Source organism: Calliopsis andreniformis, unplaced genomic scaffold, assembly GCF_051401765.1.
Source record: "Calliopsis andreniformis isolate RMS-2024a unplaced genomic scaffold, iyCalAndr_principal scaffold0018, whole genome shotgun sequence".
NCBI classification, from domain to species: domain Eukaryota; kingdom Metazoa; phylum Arthropoda; class Insecta; order Hymenoptera; family Andrenidae; genus Calliopsis; species Calliopsis andreniformis.
Genome location: NW_027480430.1, coordinates 4,767,692 through 4,785,102, shown reverse-complemented (window position 1 = coordinate 4,785,102; position 17,411 = coordinate 4,767,692).

Sequence of the window (17,411 nt, the reverse complement as noted above, 5' to 3'; positions counted from 1 at the left end):
TAAGAAGTTAACGCGAGAAGCATAAAATGCAATAAAAATACAACAGCTTTTCCATCGTATAAAACGAATAATTGCAACCAGTGTGAAGGTTATGGACATTTCTACATTCCGAGCAACATAGGCTTCACTCTAGTGCGTTGCTCCACCAGATCGAATAGTTAGGGACTTAGAAGTCAACGCCAGAAGCATAAAATACAATAAAGATGCAGCAGTTTTTCCATCGTATAACAGGAATAATTGCAACCGGTGTGAATGTTATGGTCATTTCTACGTTCCGGGCAACCTAGGCTTGACTGTAGGGTGTTGCTCCACTAGATCGAATAGGTAGGGCCATAGAAGTCAACGCCCGAAGCATAAAATACAAAATAAATAGTACGGTTTTTCCATTTTATAAAACGAATAATTGCTACCAGGGTGAAAGTTATGTTCATTTCTACGTTCCGGGCAACCTAGGCTTCAATCTAGGGCGTTGCTCCACCAGATCGAATAGTTAGGGCCTTAGAAGTCAACGCCCGAAGCATAAAATACAAAATAAATAGAACAGTTTTTCCATTGTATAAAACGAATAATTGCTACCAGTGTGAAAGTGATGTGCATTTCTACGTTTCTGACAACTTAGGCTTCACTGTAGGGTGTTGCTCCACCAAATCGAATAGGTAGGGCCATAGAAGTCAACGCCCGAAGCATAAAATACAATAAATATGCAAGAGTATTACCATCGTATAACAGGAATAACTGCAACCAGTGTGAAAGTGATGGTCATTTCTACGTTCTGGGCGCGCTAGGCTTAACTCTAGGGCGTCGTTCCACCAGATCGAATAGTTAGGGCCTTAGAAGTCAACGCCCGAAGCTAAAAATACAAAATAAATAGAACAGTTTTTTCATTGTTTAAAACGAATAATTGCTACCAGTGTGAAAGTTATGGTCATTTCTACTTTCGGGGCAACCTAGGCTTCACCCTAGGGCGTTGCTTCAACAGATTGAATAGTTAGGGCCTTAGAAGTCAACGCCCGAAGCATAAAATACAAAATAAATAGAACAGTTTTTCCATCGTATAAAACGAATAATTGCTACCGGTGTGAAAGTTATGGTCATTTCTACGTTCCGGGCAACCTAGGCTTCACCATAGGGCGTTGTTACACCAGATGGAATAGTTAGGGCATAAGAAGTCAACGCCAGAAGCATAAAATACAATATAAATACAACAGATCTTCAATCGTATAAAACGAGTAATTGCAATCAGTATGAAAATTAACGTCATTTCTACGTTCCGGGCAACCTAGGCTTCACCCTAGGGCATTGCTCCAACAGATTGAATAGTTAGGGCCTTAGAAGTCAACGCCGGAAGCATAAAATGCAATAAAAATACAACTGTTTTTCCATCGTATAAAAGGATTAATTGCTACCAGTATGGAAGTGATGGTCATTTCTACGCACCGGGCTACCTAGGCCTCACTCTAGGTCGTTGTTCCACCAGATCGAATTGTTAGGGCCTAAGAAGTCAACGCCAGAAGCATAAGATACAATATAAATATAACAGTTTTTCCATCGTATTGAACGAATAATAGCAACCAGTGTGAAAGTAATGGTCAATTCTACGTTCCGGGCAACCTAGGCCTCACTCTAGGTCGTTGTTCCACCAGATCGAATTGTTAGGGCCTAAGAAGTAAACGCCAGAAGCATAAGATACAATATAAATATAACAGTTTTTCCATCGTATTGAACGAACAATAGCAATCAGTATGAAAATTAACGTCATTTCTACGTTCCGGGCAACCTAGGCTTCACTCTAGGGCGTTCCTCCACCAGATCGAACAGCTAGGTCCTAAGAAGGCAAAGCCAGAAGCATAAAATACAATATAAATATAACTGTTTCTCCATCGTATAAAACGAATGATAGCGACCAGTGTGAAAGTTATGGTCATTTCTACGTTCCCGGCAACCTAGGCTTCACTCCAAGGCGTTGTTCCACCAGATCGAATAGTTAGGGCCTAAGAAGTGAACGCCAGAAGCATAAAATACAATATAAATACAACAGTTTTTCCATCATATAAAACGAATAATTGCAAATAGTATGAAAGCTATGGTCATTTCTACTTTACGGGCAACCTAGGCTACACCCTAGGGCGTTGCTCCTACAGATTGCATAGTTAGGGCCTTAGAAGTCATTGCCCGAAGCATAAAATGCAATAAAAATACAACAGTTTTTCCATCATATAACAGGAATATTTGCAACCAGTTTGAAAGTGATGGTAATTTCTACGTTCCGGGCAACTTAGGCTTCACTCTAGGGCGTTGCTCCACCAGATCGACTAGTTAGTGCCTTAGAAGTCAACGCCAGAAGCATAAGATACAAAATAAATGGAACAGTTTTTCCATCGTGTAAAACGAATAATTGCTACCGATGTGAAAGTTATGGTCATTTCTATGTTCCGGGCAACCTAGGCTTCACCCCAGGGCGTTGTGCCACCAGATCGAATAGTTAGGGCCTAAGAACTGAACGCCAGCAGCATAAAATACAATATAAATACAACAGCTTTTCAATCCTATAAAACGAGTAATTGCAATCAGTATGAAAATTAACGTCATTTCTACGTTCCGGGCAACCTAGGCTTCACCCTAGGGCATTGCTCCAACAGATTGAATAGTTAGAGCCTTAGAAGTCAACGCCGGAAGCATAAAATGCAATAAAAATACAACTGTTTTTCCATCGTATAAAAGGATTAATTGCTACCAGTATGGAAGTGATGGTCATTTCTACGTTCCGGGCTAGCTAGGCCTCACTCTAGGTCGTTGTTCCACCAGATCGAATTGTTAGGGCCTAAGAAGTCAACGCCAGAAGCATAAGATACAATATAAATATAACAGTTTTTCCATCGTATAGAACGAATAATAGCAACCAGTGTGAAAGTTATGGTCAACTCTACGTTCCGGGCAACCTAGGCCTCACTCTAGGTCGTTGTTCCACCAGATCGAATTGTTAGGGCCTAAGAAGTAAACACCAGAAGCATAAGATACAATATAAATATAACAGTTTTTCCATCGTATAGAACGAATATTAGCAACCAGTGTGAAAGTTAACGTCATTTCTACGTTCCGGCAACCTAGGCTTCACCCTAGGGCGTTGTTCCACCAGATCGAATAGTTAGGGCCTAAGAAGTTAACGCGAGAAGCATAAAATGCAATAAAAATACAACAGCTTTTCCGTCGTATAAAACGAATAATTGCAACCAGTGTGAAGGTTATGGACATTTCTACATTCCGAGCAACATAGGCTTCACTCTAGTGCGTTGCTCCACCAGATCGAATAGTTAGGGACTTAGAAGTCAACGCCAGAAGCATAAAATACAATAAAGATGCAGCAGTTTTTCCATCGTATAACAGGAATAATTGCAACCGGTGTGAATGTTATGGTCATTTCTACGTTCCGGGCAACCTAGGCTTGACTGTAGGGTGTTGCTCCACTAGATCGAATAGGTAGGGCCATAGAAGTCAACGCCCGAAGCATAAAATACAAAATAAATAGTACGGTTTTTCCATTTTATAAAACGAATAATTGCTACCAGGGTGAAAGTTATGTTCATTTCTACGTTCCGGGCAACCTAGGCTTCAATCTAGGGCGTTGCTCCACCAGATCGAATAGTTAGGGCCTTAGAAGTCAACGCCCGAAGCATAAAATACAAAATAAATAGAACAGTTTTTCCATTGTATAAAACGAATAATTGCTACCAGTGTGAAAGTGATGTGCATTTCTACGTTTCTGACAACTTAGGCTTCACTGTAGGGTGTTGCTCCACCAAATCGAATAGGTAGGGCCATAGAAGTCAACGCCCGAAGCATAAAATACAATAAATATGCAAGAGTATTACCATCGTATAACAGGAATAATTGCAACCAGTGTGAAAGTGATGGTCATTTCTACGTTCTGGGCGCGCTAGGCTTAACTCTAGGGCGTCGTTCCACCAGATCGAATAGTTAGGGCCTTAGAAGTCAACGCCCGAAGCTAAAAATACAAAATAAATAGAACAGTTTTTTCATTGTTTAAAACGAATAATTGCTACCAGTGTGAAAGTTATGGTCATTTCTACTTTCGGGGCAACCTAGGCTTCACCCTAGGGCGTTGCTTCAACAGATTGAATAGTTAGGGCCTTAGAAGTCAACGCCCGAAGCATAAAATACAAAATAAATAGAACAGTTTTTCCATCGTATAAAACGAATAATTGCTACCGGTGTGAAAGTTATGGTCATTTCTACGTTCCGGGCAACCTAGGCTTCACCATAGGGCGTTGTTACACCAGATGGAATAGTTAGGGCATAAGAAGTCAACGCCAGAAGCATAAAATACAATATAAATACAACAGATCTTCAATCGTATAAAACGAGTAATTGCAATCAGTATGAAAATTAATGTCATTTCTACGTTCCGGGCAACCTAGGCTTCACCCTAGGGCATTGCTCCAACAGATTGAATAGTTAGGGCCTTAGAAGTCAACGCCGGAAGCATAAAATGCAATAAAAATACAACTGTTTTTCCATCGTATAAAAGGATTAATTGCTACCAGTATGGAAGTGATGGTCATTTCTACGTTCCGGGCTACCTAGGCCTCACTCTAGGTCGTTGTTCCACGAGATCGAATTGTTAGGGCCTAAGAAGTCAACGCCAGAAGCATAAGATACAATATAAATATAACAGATTTCCATCGTATAGAACGAATAATAACAACCAGTGTGAAAGTTATGGTCAATTCTACGTTCCGGGCAACCTAGGCTTCACTCTAGGGCGTTGCTCCACCAGATCAAACAGCTAGGGCTTTAGAAGTCAACGCCCGAAGCATAGAATACAAAATAAATAGAACAGTTTTTCCATTGTATAAAACGAATAATTTCAACCAGTGAGAATGTTATGGTCATTTCTACATTCCGAGCAACCTAGGCTTCACACTAGGGCGTTGACCCACCAGATGGAATAGTCATGGCATAAGAAGTCAACGCCAGAAGCATAAAATACAATATAAGTACAACAATTTTTCCATCTTATAAAATGAATAATTGCAAACATTGCGAAAGTAATGGTCATTTCTACGTTCCGGGCAACCTAGGCGTCACTCTAGGGCGTTGCTCCTACACATCTAATAGCTACGGCCTTAGACGTCAACGACAGAAGCATAAAATACAATAAAGATGCAACAGCTTTTCCATCGTATAAAACAAATAATTGCAACCAGTGTGAAAGTTATGGTCATTTCTACGTTCCGGGCAACCTAGGCTTCACTCTAGGGCGTTGTTCCACCAGGCCGAACGGCTAGGGCTTTAGAAGTCAACGCCCGAAGCATAGAATACAAAATAAATAGAACAGTTTTTCCATTGTATAAAACGAATAATTGCTACCAGTGTAAATGGTATGGTCAGTTCTACGTTCCGGGCAACCTAGGCCTCACTCTAGGTCGTTGTTCCACCAGATCGAATTGTTAGGGCCTAAGAAGTCAACGCCAGAAGCATAAGATACAATATAAATATAACAGTTTTTCCATCGTATAGAACGAATAATAGCAACCAGTGTGAAAGTTATGGTCATTTCTACGTTCCGGGCAACCTAGGCTTCACTCTAGGGCGTCCTTCCACCAGATCGAACAGCTAGGGCCTAAGAAGGCAAAGCCGGAAGCATAAAATACAATATAAATATAACAGTTTCTCCATCGTATAAAACGAATAATAGCGACCAGTGTGAAAGTTATGGTCATTTCTACGTTCCCGGCAACCTGGGCGTCACCCCAAGGCGTTGTTCCACCAGATCGAATAGTTAGGGCCTAAGAAGTGAACGCCAGAAGCATAAAATACAATATAAATACAACAGCTTTTCCATCATATAAAACGAATAATTGCAACCAGTATGAAAGCTACGGTCAGTTCTACTTTACGGGCAACCTAGGCTACACCCTAGGGCGTTGCTCCTACAGATTGAATAGTTAGGGCCTTAGAAGTCATTGCCCGAAGCATAAAATGCAATAAAAATACAACAGTTTTTTCATCATATAACAGGAATATTTGCAACCAGTATGAAAGTGATGGTAATTTCTACGTTCCGGGCAACTTAGGCTTAACTCTAGGGCGTTGCTCCACCAGATCGAAAAGATAGTGCCTTAGAAGTCAACGCCAGAAGCATAAGATACAAAATACATGGAACAGTTTTTCCATCGTGTAAAACGAATAATTGCTACCGGTGTGAAATTTATGGTCATTTCTATGTTCCGGTCAACCTAGGCTTCACCATAGGGCGTTGTTCCACCAGATCGAATAGTCAGGGCCTAAGAAGTGAACGCCAGAAGCATAAAATACAATATAAATACAACAGCTTTTCCATCGTATAAAACGAATAATTGCAACCAGTATGAAAGTTAACGTCATTTCTACTTTCCGGGCAACCTAGGCTTGGCCCTAGGGCGTTGCTCCAACAGATTGAATAGTTAGGGCCTTAGAAGTCAACGCCAGAAGCATAAAATACAATATAAATACAACAGTTTTTACATCGTATAAAACGAATAATTACAACCAGTATGAAAGTTATGGTCATTTCTACTTTCCGGGCAACCTAGGCTTCACCCTAGGGCGTTGCTTCAACAGATTGAATAGTTAGGGCCTTAGAAGTCAACGCCCGAAGCATAAAATACAAAATAAATAGAACAGTTTTTCCATCGTATAAAACGAATAATTGCTACTGGTGTGAAAGTTATGGTCATTTCTACGTTCCGGGCAACCTAGGCTTCACCATAGGGCGTTGTTCCACCAGATGGAATAGTTAGGGCATAAGAAGTCAACGCCAGAAGCATAAAATACAATATAAATACAACAGCTTTTCAATCGTATAAAACGAGTAATTGCAATCAGTATGAAAATTAACGTCATTTCTACGTTCCGGGCAACCTAGGCTTCACCCTAGGGCATTGCTCCAACAGATTGAATAGTTAGAGCCTTAGAAGTCAACGCCGGAAGAATAAAATGCAATAAAAATACAACTGTTTTTCCGTCGTATAAAAGGATTAATTGCTACCAGTATGGAAGTGATGGTCATTTCTACGTTCCGGGCAACTTAGGCTTCACTCTAGGGCGTTGCTCCACCAGATCGACTAGTTAGTGCCTTAGAAGTCAACGCCAGAAGCATAAGATACAAAATAAATGGAACAGTTTTTCCATCGTGTAAAACGAATAATTGCTACCGGTGTGAAAGTTATGGTCATTTCTATGTTCCGGGCAACCTAGGCTTCACCCCAGGGCGTTGTGCCACCAGATCGAATAGTTAGGGCCTAAGAACTGAACGCCAGCAGCATAAAATACAATATAAATACAACAGCTTTTCCATCATATAAAACGAGTAATTGCAACCACTATGAAAGTTAACGTCATCTCTACGTTCCGGGCAACCTAGGCTTCACCCTAGGGCGTTGCTCCAACAGATTGAATAGTTAGGGCCTTAGAAGTCAACGCCGGAAGCATAAAATGCAATAAAAATACAACAGTTTTTCCATCGTATAAAAGGATTAATTGCTACCAGTATGGAAGTGATGGTTATTTCTACGTTCCGGGCTACCTAGGCCTCACTCTAGGTCGTTGTTCCACCAGGTCGAATTGTTAGGGCCTAAGAAGTCAACGCCAGAAGCATAAGATACAATATAAATATAACAGATTTCCATCGTATAGAACGAATAATAACAACCAGTGTGAAAGTTATGGTCAATTCTACGTTCCGGGCAACCTAGGCTTCACTCTAGGGCGTTGCTCCACCAGATCAAACAGCTAGGGCTTTAGAAGTCAACGCCCGAAGCATAGAATACAAAATAAATGGAACAGTTTTTCCATTGTATAAAACGAATAATTTCAACCAGTGAGAATGTTATGGTCATTTCTACATTCCGAGCAACCTAGGCTTCACACTAGGGCGTTGACCCACCAGATGGAATAGTCATGGCATAAGAAGTCAACGCCAGAAGCATAAAATACAATATAAGTACAACAATTTTTCCATCTTATAAAATGAATAATTGCAAACATTGCGAAAGTAATGGTCATTTCTACGTTCCGGGCAACCTAGGCGTCACTCTAGGGCGTTGCTCCAACACATCTAATAGCTACGGCCATAGACGTCAACGACAGAAGCATAAAATACAATAAAGATGCAACAGCTTTTCCATCGTATAAAACAAATAATTGCAACCAGTGTGAAAGTTATGGTCATTTCTACGTTCCGGGCAACCTAGGCTTCACTCTAGGGCGTTGTTCCACCAGACCTAACAGCTAGGGCTTTAGAACTCAACGCCCGAAGCATAGAATACAAAATAGATAGAACAGTTTTTCCATTGTATAAAACGAATAATTGCTACCAGTGTAAATGGTATGGTCAGTTCTACGTTCCGGGCAACCTAGGCCTCACTCTAGGTCGTTGTTCCACCAGATCGAATTGTTAGGGCCTAAGAAGTCAACGCCAGAAGCATAAGATACAATATAAATATAACAGTTTTTCCATCGTATAGAACGAATAATAGCAACCAGTGTGAAAGTTATGGTCATTTCTACGTTCCGGGCAACCTAGGCTTCACTCTAGGGCGTCCTTCCACCAGATCGAACAGCTAGGGCCTAAGAAGGCAAAGCCGGAAGCATAAAATACAATATAAATATAACAGTTTCTCCATCGTATAAAACGAATAATAGCGACCAGTGTGAAAGTTATGGTCATTTCTACGTTCCCGGCAACCTGGGCGTCACCCCAAGGCGTTGTTCCACCAGATCGAATAGTTAGGGCCTAAGAAGTGAACGCCAGAAGCATAAAATACAATATAAATACAACAGTTTTTCCATCATATAAAACGAATAATTGCAACCAGTATGAAAGCTATGGTCAGTTCTACTTTACGGGCAACCTAGGCTACACCCTAGGGCGTTGCTCCTACAGATTGAATAGTTAGGGCCTTAGAAGTCATTGCCCGAAGCATAAAATGCAATAAAAATACAACAGTTTTTTCATCATATAACAGGAATATTTGCAACCAGTATGAAAGTGATGGTAATTTCTACGTCCCGGGCAACTTAGGCTTAACTCTAGGGCGTTGCTCCACCAGATCGAATAGATAGTGCCTTAGAAGTCAACGCCAGAAGCATAAGATACAAAATACATGGAACAGTTTTTCCATCGTGTAAAACGAATAATTGCTACCGGTGTGAAATTTATGGTCATTTCTATGTTCCGGTCAACCTAGGCTTCACCATAGGGCGTTGTTCCACCAGATCGAATAGTCAGGGCCTAAGAAGTGAACGCCAGAAGCATAAAATACAATATAAATACAACAGCTTTTCCATCGTATAAAACGAATAATTGCAACCAGTATGAAAGTTAACGTCATTTCTACTTTCCGGGCAACCTAGGCTTGGCCCTAGGGCGTTGCTCCAACAGATTGAATAGTTAGGGCCTTAGAAGTCAACGCCAGAAGCATAAAATACAATATAAATACAACAGTTTTTACATCGTATAAAACGAATAATTACAACCAGTATGAAAGTTATGGTCATTTCTACTTTCCGGGCAACCTAGGCTTCACCCTAGGGCGTTGCTTCAACAGATTGAATAGTTAGGGCCTTAGAAGTCAACGCCCGAAGCATAAAATACAAAATAAATAGAACAGTTTTTCCATCGTATAAAACGAATAATTGCTACTGGTGTGAAAGTTATGGTCATTTCTACGTTCCGGGCAACCTAGGCTTCACCATAGGGCGTTGTTCCACCAGATGGAATAGTTAGGGCATAAGAAGTCAACGCCAGAAGCATAAAATACAATAAAGATGCAGCAGTTTTTCCATCGTATAACAGGAATAATTGCAACCAGTGTGAATGTAATGGTCAGTTCTACGTTCCGGGCAAACTAGGTTTCACTCTAGGGCGTTGCTCCACCAGATCGAATAGTTAGGGCCTAAGAAGTCAACGCCAGAAACATAAAATACGATATAAATACCACAGCTTTTCAGTCGTATAAAAAGAATAATTGCAACCAGAGTGAAAGTTATGGTCATTTCTACGTTCCGGGCAACCTAGGCTTCACTCTGGGGCGTTGCTCCACCAGATCGAATAGATAGGGCCTTAGAAGTCAACGCCCGAAGCATAAACTACGAAATAAATAGAACAGTTTTTCCATTGTATAAAACGAATAATTGCTACCAGTGTGAAAGTAATGGTCATTTCTACGTTCCAGGCAACCTAGGCTTCACTCTAGGGCGTTGCTCCACCAGATCGAATAGCTACGGCCTTAGAAGTCAACGCCCGAAGCATAAAATACATTAAATATGCAAGAGCTTTTCCATCGTATAACAGGAATAATTGCAACCAGTGTGACAGTGATGGTCATTTCTACGTTCCGGGCAACCTAGGCTTCACCCTAGGGCATTGCTCCAACAGATTGAATAGTTAGGGCCTTAGAAGTAAACGCCAGAAGCATCAGATACAATATAAATATAACAGTTTTTCCATCGTATTGAACGAACAATAGCAATCAGTATGAAAATTAACGTCATTTCTACGTTCCGGGCAACCTAGGCTTCACCCTAGGGTATTGCTCCAACAGATTGAATAGTTAGGGCCTTAGAAGTCAACGCCGGAAGAATAAAATGCAATAAAAATACAACTGTTTTTCCATCGTATAAAAGGATTAATTGCTACCAGTATGGAAGTGATGGTCATTTCTACGTTCCGGGCTACCTAGGCCTCACTCTAGGTCGTTGTTCCACGAGATCGAATTGTTAGGGCCTAAGAAGTCAACGCCAGAAGCATAAGATACAATATAAATATAACAGTTTTTCCATCGTATAGAACGAATAATAGCAACCAGTGTGAAAGTTATGGTCATTTCTACTTTCCGGGCAACCTAGGCTTCACCCTAGGGCGTTGCTTCAACAGATTGAATAGTTAGGGCCTTAGAAGTCAACGCACGATGCATAAAATACAAAATATATAGAACAGTTTTTCCATTGTATAAAACGAATAATTGCTACCAGTGTGAAAGTAATGGTCATTTCTACGTTCCAGGCTACCTAGGCTTCACTCTAGGGCGTTGCTCCACCAGATCAAATAGCTACGGCCTTAGAAGTCAACGCCCGAAGCATAAAATACATTAAATATGCAAGAGCTTTTCCATCGTGTAACAGGAATAATTGCAACCAGTGTGACTGTGATGGTCATTTCTAAGTTCCGGGCAACATAGGCTTCACCCTAGGGCGCTGCTCCATCAGATCGGATTGTTAGTGCCCTAGAAGTCAGCACCAGAAGCATAAAAGACTATATAAATACAACAGTTTTTCCATCGTATAGAACGAATAATTGCAACAAGTATGAAAGTTATGGTCATTTCTACTTTCCGCGCAACCTGGGTTTCACTCTAGGGCGTTGCCCCACCAGATCGCATAGCTAGGGACTTAGAATTCAACGCCATAAGAATAAAATACAATATGAGTAAAACAGTTTTTCCATTGTATAAAAAGAGTAATTACAACCAGTGTGAAAGTTATGGTCATTTCTACGTTCCGGGCAACATAGGCTTCACTCTTGGACGTTGGCCCACCAGATCGAATAGCTAGGACCTTAGAAGTCGAAGCCAGAAGCATAAAATGCAATATTAATACAACAGTTTTTCTTTCGCATAAAACGAATAATTGCTACCGGTGCGAAAGTTATGGAAATTTCTACGTTCCGGGCAACCTAGGCTTCACCCTAGGGCGTTGTTCCACCATATTGAATAGTTAGGGCCTTAGAAGTCAACGCCCGAAGCACCAAATAGAAAATAAATAGAACAGTTGTTCCATCGTATAAAACGAATAATTGCTATCAGTGTGAAAGTTATGGTAATTTCTACGTTCCGGGCAACCTAGGTTTCACTCTAGGGCGATGCTCCACCAGATCGACTAGTTAGTGCCTTAGAAGTCAACGCCAGAAGCATAAGATACAAAATAAATGGAACAGTTTTTCCATCGTGTAAAACGAATAATTGCTACCGGTGTGAAAGTTATGGTCATTTCTATGTTCCGGGCAACCTAGGCTTCACCCCAGGGCGTTGTGCCACCAGATCGAATAGTTAGGGCCTAAGAACTGAACGCCAGCAGCATAAAATACAATATAAATACAACAGCTTTTCCATCATATAAAACGAGTAATTGCAACCACTATGAAAGTTAACGTCATTTCTACGTTCCGGGCAACCTAGGCTTCACCCTAGGGCGCTGCTCCAACAGATTGAATAGTTAGGGCCTTAGAAGTCAACGCCGGAAGCATAAAATGCAATAAAAATACAACAGTTTTTCCATCGTATAAAAGGATTAATTGCTACCAGTATGGAAGTGATGGTCATTTCTACGTTCCGGGCTACCTAGGCCTCACTCTAGGTCGTTGTTCCACCAGATCGAATTGTTAGGGCCTAAGAAGTCAACGCCAGAAGCATAAGATACAATATAAATATAACAGTTTTCCATCGTATAGAACGAATAATAGCAACCAGTGTGAAAGTTATGGTCAATTCTACGTTCCGGGCAACCTAGGCTTCACTCTAGGGCGTTGCTCCACCAGATCAAACAGCTAGGGCTTTAGAAGTCAACGCCCGAAGCATAGAAAACAAAATAAATAGAACAGTTTTTCCATCGTATAAAACGAATAATTTCAACCAGTGAGAATGTTATGGTCATTTCTACATTCCGAGCAACCTAGGCTTCACACTAGGGCGTTGACCCAACAGATCGAATACTTAGGGCCTTAGCAGTCAACGGCCGAAGCATAAAATACAAAATAAATAGAACTGTATTTTCATCGTATGAAACGAATAATTGCTACCGGTGTGAAAGTTATTTCCATTTCAACGTTCCGGGCAACCTAGGCTTCACACTTGGGCGTTGTTCCACCAGATGGAATAGTCATGGCATAAGAAGTCAACGCCAGAAGCATAAAATACAATATATGTACAACAATCTTTCATCTTATAAAATGAATAATTGCAAACATTGCGAAAGTAATGGTCATTTCTACGTTCCGGGCAACCTAGGCGTCACTCTAGGGCGTTGCTCCAACACATCTAATAGCTACGGCCTTAGACGTCAACGACAGAAGCATAAAATACAATAAAGATGCAACAGCTTTTCCATCGTATAAAACAAATAATTGCAACCAGTGTGAAAGTTATGGTCATTTCTACGTTCCGGGCAACCTAGGCTTCACTCTAGGGCGTTGCTCCACCAGACCGAACAGCTAGCGCCTAAGAAGGCAACGCCAGAAGCATAAAATACAATATAAATATAACAGTTTCTCCATCGTATAAAACGAATAATAGCGACCAGTGTGAAGGTTATGGTCATTTCTACGTTCCCGGCAACCTAGGCTTCACCCCAGGGCGTTGCTCCACCAGATCGAATAGTTAGGGCCTAAGAAGTGAACGCCAGCAGCATAAAACACAATATAAATACAATAGCTTTTCCATCGTATAAAACGAATAATTTCAACCAGTGTGAATATTATGGACATTTCTACATTCCGAGCAACCTAGGCTTCACTCTAGGGCGTTGATCCAACAGATTGAATAGTTAGGGCCTTAGAAGTCAACGCCCGAAGTATAAAATACAATATAAATACAACAGTTTTTCCATAGTATAAAACGAATAATTGCAAGCAGTATGAAAGTTATTGTCATTTCTACTTTCCGGGCAACCTAGGCTTCACCCTAGGGCGTTGCTCCAACAGATTGAATAGTTAGGGCCTTAGAAGCCAACGGCCGAAGCATAAAATACAAAATAAATAGAACTGTTTTTCTATCGTATAAAACGAATAATTGCTACCGGTGTGAAAGTTATTTTCATTTCTACGTTGCGGGCAACCTAGGCTTCACCCTAGGGCGTTGTTCCACCAGATGGAATAGTTAGGGCATAAGAAGACAACGCCAGAAGCATAAAATACAATATAAGTACAACAGTTTTTCCATCGTATAAAATGAATAATTGCAAACATTGAGAAAGTAATGGTCATTCCACGTTCCGGGCAACCTAGGCGCCACTCTAGTGCGTTGCTCCACCACATCTAATAGCTACGGCCTTAGACGTCAACGACAGAAGCATAAAATACAATAAAGATGCATCAGCTTTTCCATCGTATAAAACGAATAATTGCAACCAGTGTGAAAGTTATTGTCATTTCTACTTCCCGCGCAACCTAGGCTTCACCCTAGCGCGTTGCTCCAACAGATTGAATAGTTAGGGCCTTAGAAGTCAATGCCCGAAGCATAAAATGCAATAAAAATACAACAGATTTTCCATCGTATAAAACGAATAATTGCAACCAGTATGAAGGTTAACGTCATTTCTACTTTCCGGGCAACCTAGGCTTCACCCTAGGGCGTTGCTCCAACAGATTGAATAGTTAGGGCCTTGGAAGTCAACGCCGGAAGCATAAAATGCAATAAAAATACAACAGTTTTTCCATCGTGTAAAAGGATTAATTGCAACCAGTTTGAAAGTGATGGTCATTTCTACGTTCCGGGCAACCTAGGCTTCACCCTAGGGCGCTGCTCCACCTGATCGAATAGTAATTGCCCTAGAAGTCAGCGCCAGAAGCATAAAATACAATATAAATACAACAGCTTTTCCATCGTATAAAATGAATAATTGCAAACAGTGTGAAAGTACTGGTCATTTCTACGTTCCGGGCAACCCACGCTTCACCCTAGGGCGTTGTTCCACCAGATCGAATAGTTAGGGCCTAAGAAGTGAACGCCAGAAGCATAAAATACAATATAAATACAACAGTTTTTCCATCATATAAAACGAGTAATTGCAACCAGTATGAAAGTTGTGGTCATTTCTACTTTACGGGCAACCTAGGCTACACCCTAGGGCGTTGCTCCAACAGATTGAATAGTTAGGGCCTTAGAAGTCAATGCCCGAAGCGTAAAATGCAATAAAAATAAAACAGTTTTTCCATCATATAACCGGAATAATTGCAACCAGTTTGAAAGTGATGGTCGTTTCTACGTTCCGGGCAACCTAGGCTTCACTCTATGGCGTTCTTCCACCACATCGAATAGCTACGGCCTCAGAAGTCAACGCCTGAAGCATAAAATACAATAAAAATACAACAGTCTTTCCATCCTATAACAGGAATAATTGCTACCGGTGTGAAAGTTAACGTCATTTCTACGTTCCAGGTAACCTAGGCTTCACTCTAGGGCGTTGTTGCACCAGATCGAACAGTTAGGGCCTAAGAAGTGAACGCCAGAAGCATAAAATGCAATAAAAATACAACAGCTTTTCCATCGTATAAAACGAATAATTGCAACCAGTGTGAAAGTTATGGTCATTTCTACGTTCCGGGCAACCTCGGCTTCACTCTAGGGCGTTGCTCCACCAGATCGCATAGCTAGGGACTTAGAATTCAACGCCATAAGAATAAAATACAATATGAGTACAACAGTTTTTCCATCGTATAAAATGAATAATTGGAAACATTGTGAAAGTAATGGTCATTTCTACGTTCCAGGCAACCTAGGCGTCACTCTAGGGCGTTACTCCACCACACCTAATAGCTGCGGCCTTAGAAGTCAACGCCAGAAACATATAATACAATATAAATACAACACCTTTTCCAGCGTATAAAATGAATAATAGCAAACAGTGTGAAAGTAATGGACATTTCTACGTTCCGGACAACCTAGGCTTCACTCTAGGGCGTTGCTCCACCACGTCGAATTGCTACGGCCTTAGAAGTCAACGCTAGAAGCATAAAATACAAAATAAATAGAACAGTTTTTCCACTGTAAAAAACGAATAATTGCTACCAGTGTGAATGTTATGTTCACTTCTACGTTCCGGGCAACCTAGGCATCACTGTAGGGCGTTGTTCCACCAGATCGAGAAGTTAGGGCCTGAGAAGTCAACGCCAGAATCATAAAGTACTATATAAATATAACAGTTTTTCCATCGTATAAAACGAATAATAGCAACCAGTGTGAAAGTTCTGGTCATTTCTACGTTCCGGGCAACCTAGGCTTCACTCTAGGGCGTTGCTCCACCAGATCGAATAGTTAGGGCCTTAGAAGTCAACGCCCGAAGCAAAAAATACAAAATAAATACAACAGTTTTTTCATTGTATAAAACGAATAATTGCTACCAGTTTGAAAGTTATGGTCATTTCTACGTTCTGGGCAACATAGGCTTCACTCTAGGGCGTCGATCCACCAGATCGAATAGTTAGGGCCTTAGAGGTCAACGCCCGAAGCATAAAATACGAAATAAATAGAAAAGTTTTTCCATTGTATAAAACGAATAATTGCTACCAGTTTGAAAGTTATGGTGATTTCAACGTTCCGGGCAACCTTGGCTTCACCCTAGGGCGTTGTTCCACCAGATCGAATAGTTAGGGCCTTAGAAGTCAACGCCGGAAGCATAAAATTCAATAAAAATACAACAGTTTTTCCATCGTATAAAAGGATTAATTGCAACCAGTTTGAAAGTGATGGTCATTTCTACGTTCCGGGCAACCTAGGCTTCACTCTAGGGTGTTGCTCCGCCAGATCGAATAGTTAGGGCCTTAGAAGTCAACGCCAGAAGCATAAAATACAATAAAAATACAACAGTTTTTCCATCATATAACAGGAATAATTGCAACCAGTTTGAAAGTGATGGCCATTTCTACGTTCCGGGCAACCTAGGCTTCACTCTAGGGCATTGCTCCACCAGATGGAATAGTTTGTGCCTTAGAATTCAACGCCAGAAGCATAAAATACAATATAAATACAACAGTTTTTCCATCGTATAAAACGAATAATAGCAACCAGTGTGAAAGTTATGGTCATTTCTATGTTCCGGGCAACCTAGGCTTCACCCCAGGGCGTTGCGCCACCAGATCGAATAGTTAGGGCCTAAGAAGTGAACGCCAGAAGCATAAAATACAATATAAATACAACAGTTTTTCCATCATATAAAACGAATAATTGCAACCAGTATGAAAGCTATGGTCATTTCTACGTTCCGGGAACCTAGGCTTCACTCTAGGGCGTTCTTCCACCAGATCGAACAGCTAGGGCCTAAGAAGGCAAAGCCAGAAGCATAAAATACAATATAAATATAACTGTTTCTCCATCGTATAAAACGAATAATAGCGACCAGTGTGAAAGTTATGGTCATTTCTACGTTCCCGGCAACCTAGGCTTCACTCCAAGGCGTTGTTCCACCAGATCGAATAGTTAGGGCCTAAGAAGTGAACGCCAGAAGCATAAAATACAATATAAATACAACAGTTTTTTCATCATATAAAACGAATAATTGCAACCAGTATGAAAGCTATGGTCATTTCTACTTTACGGGCAACCTAGGCTACACCCTAGGGCGTTGCTCCTACAGATTGC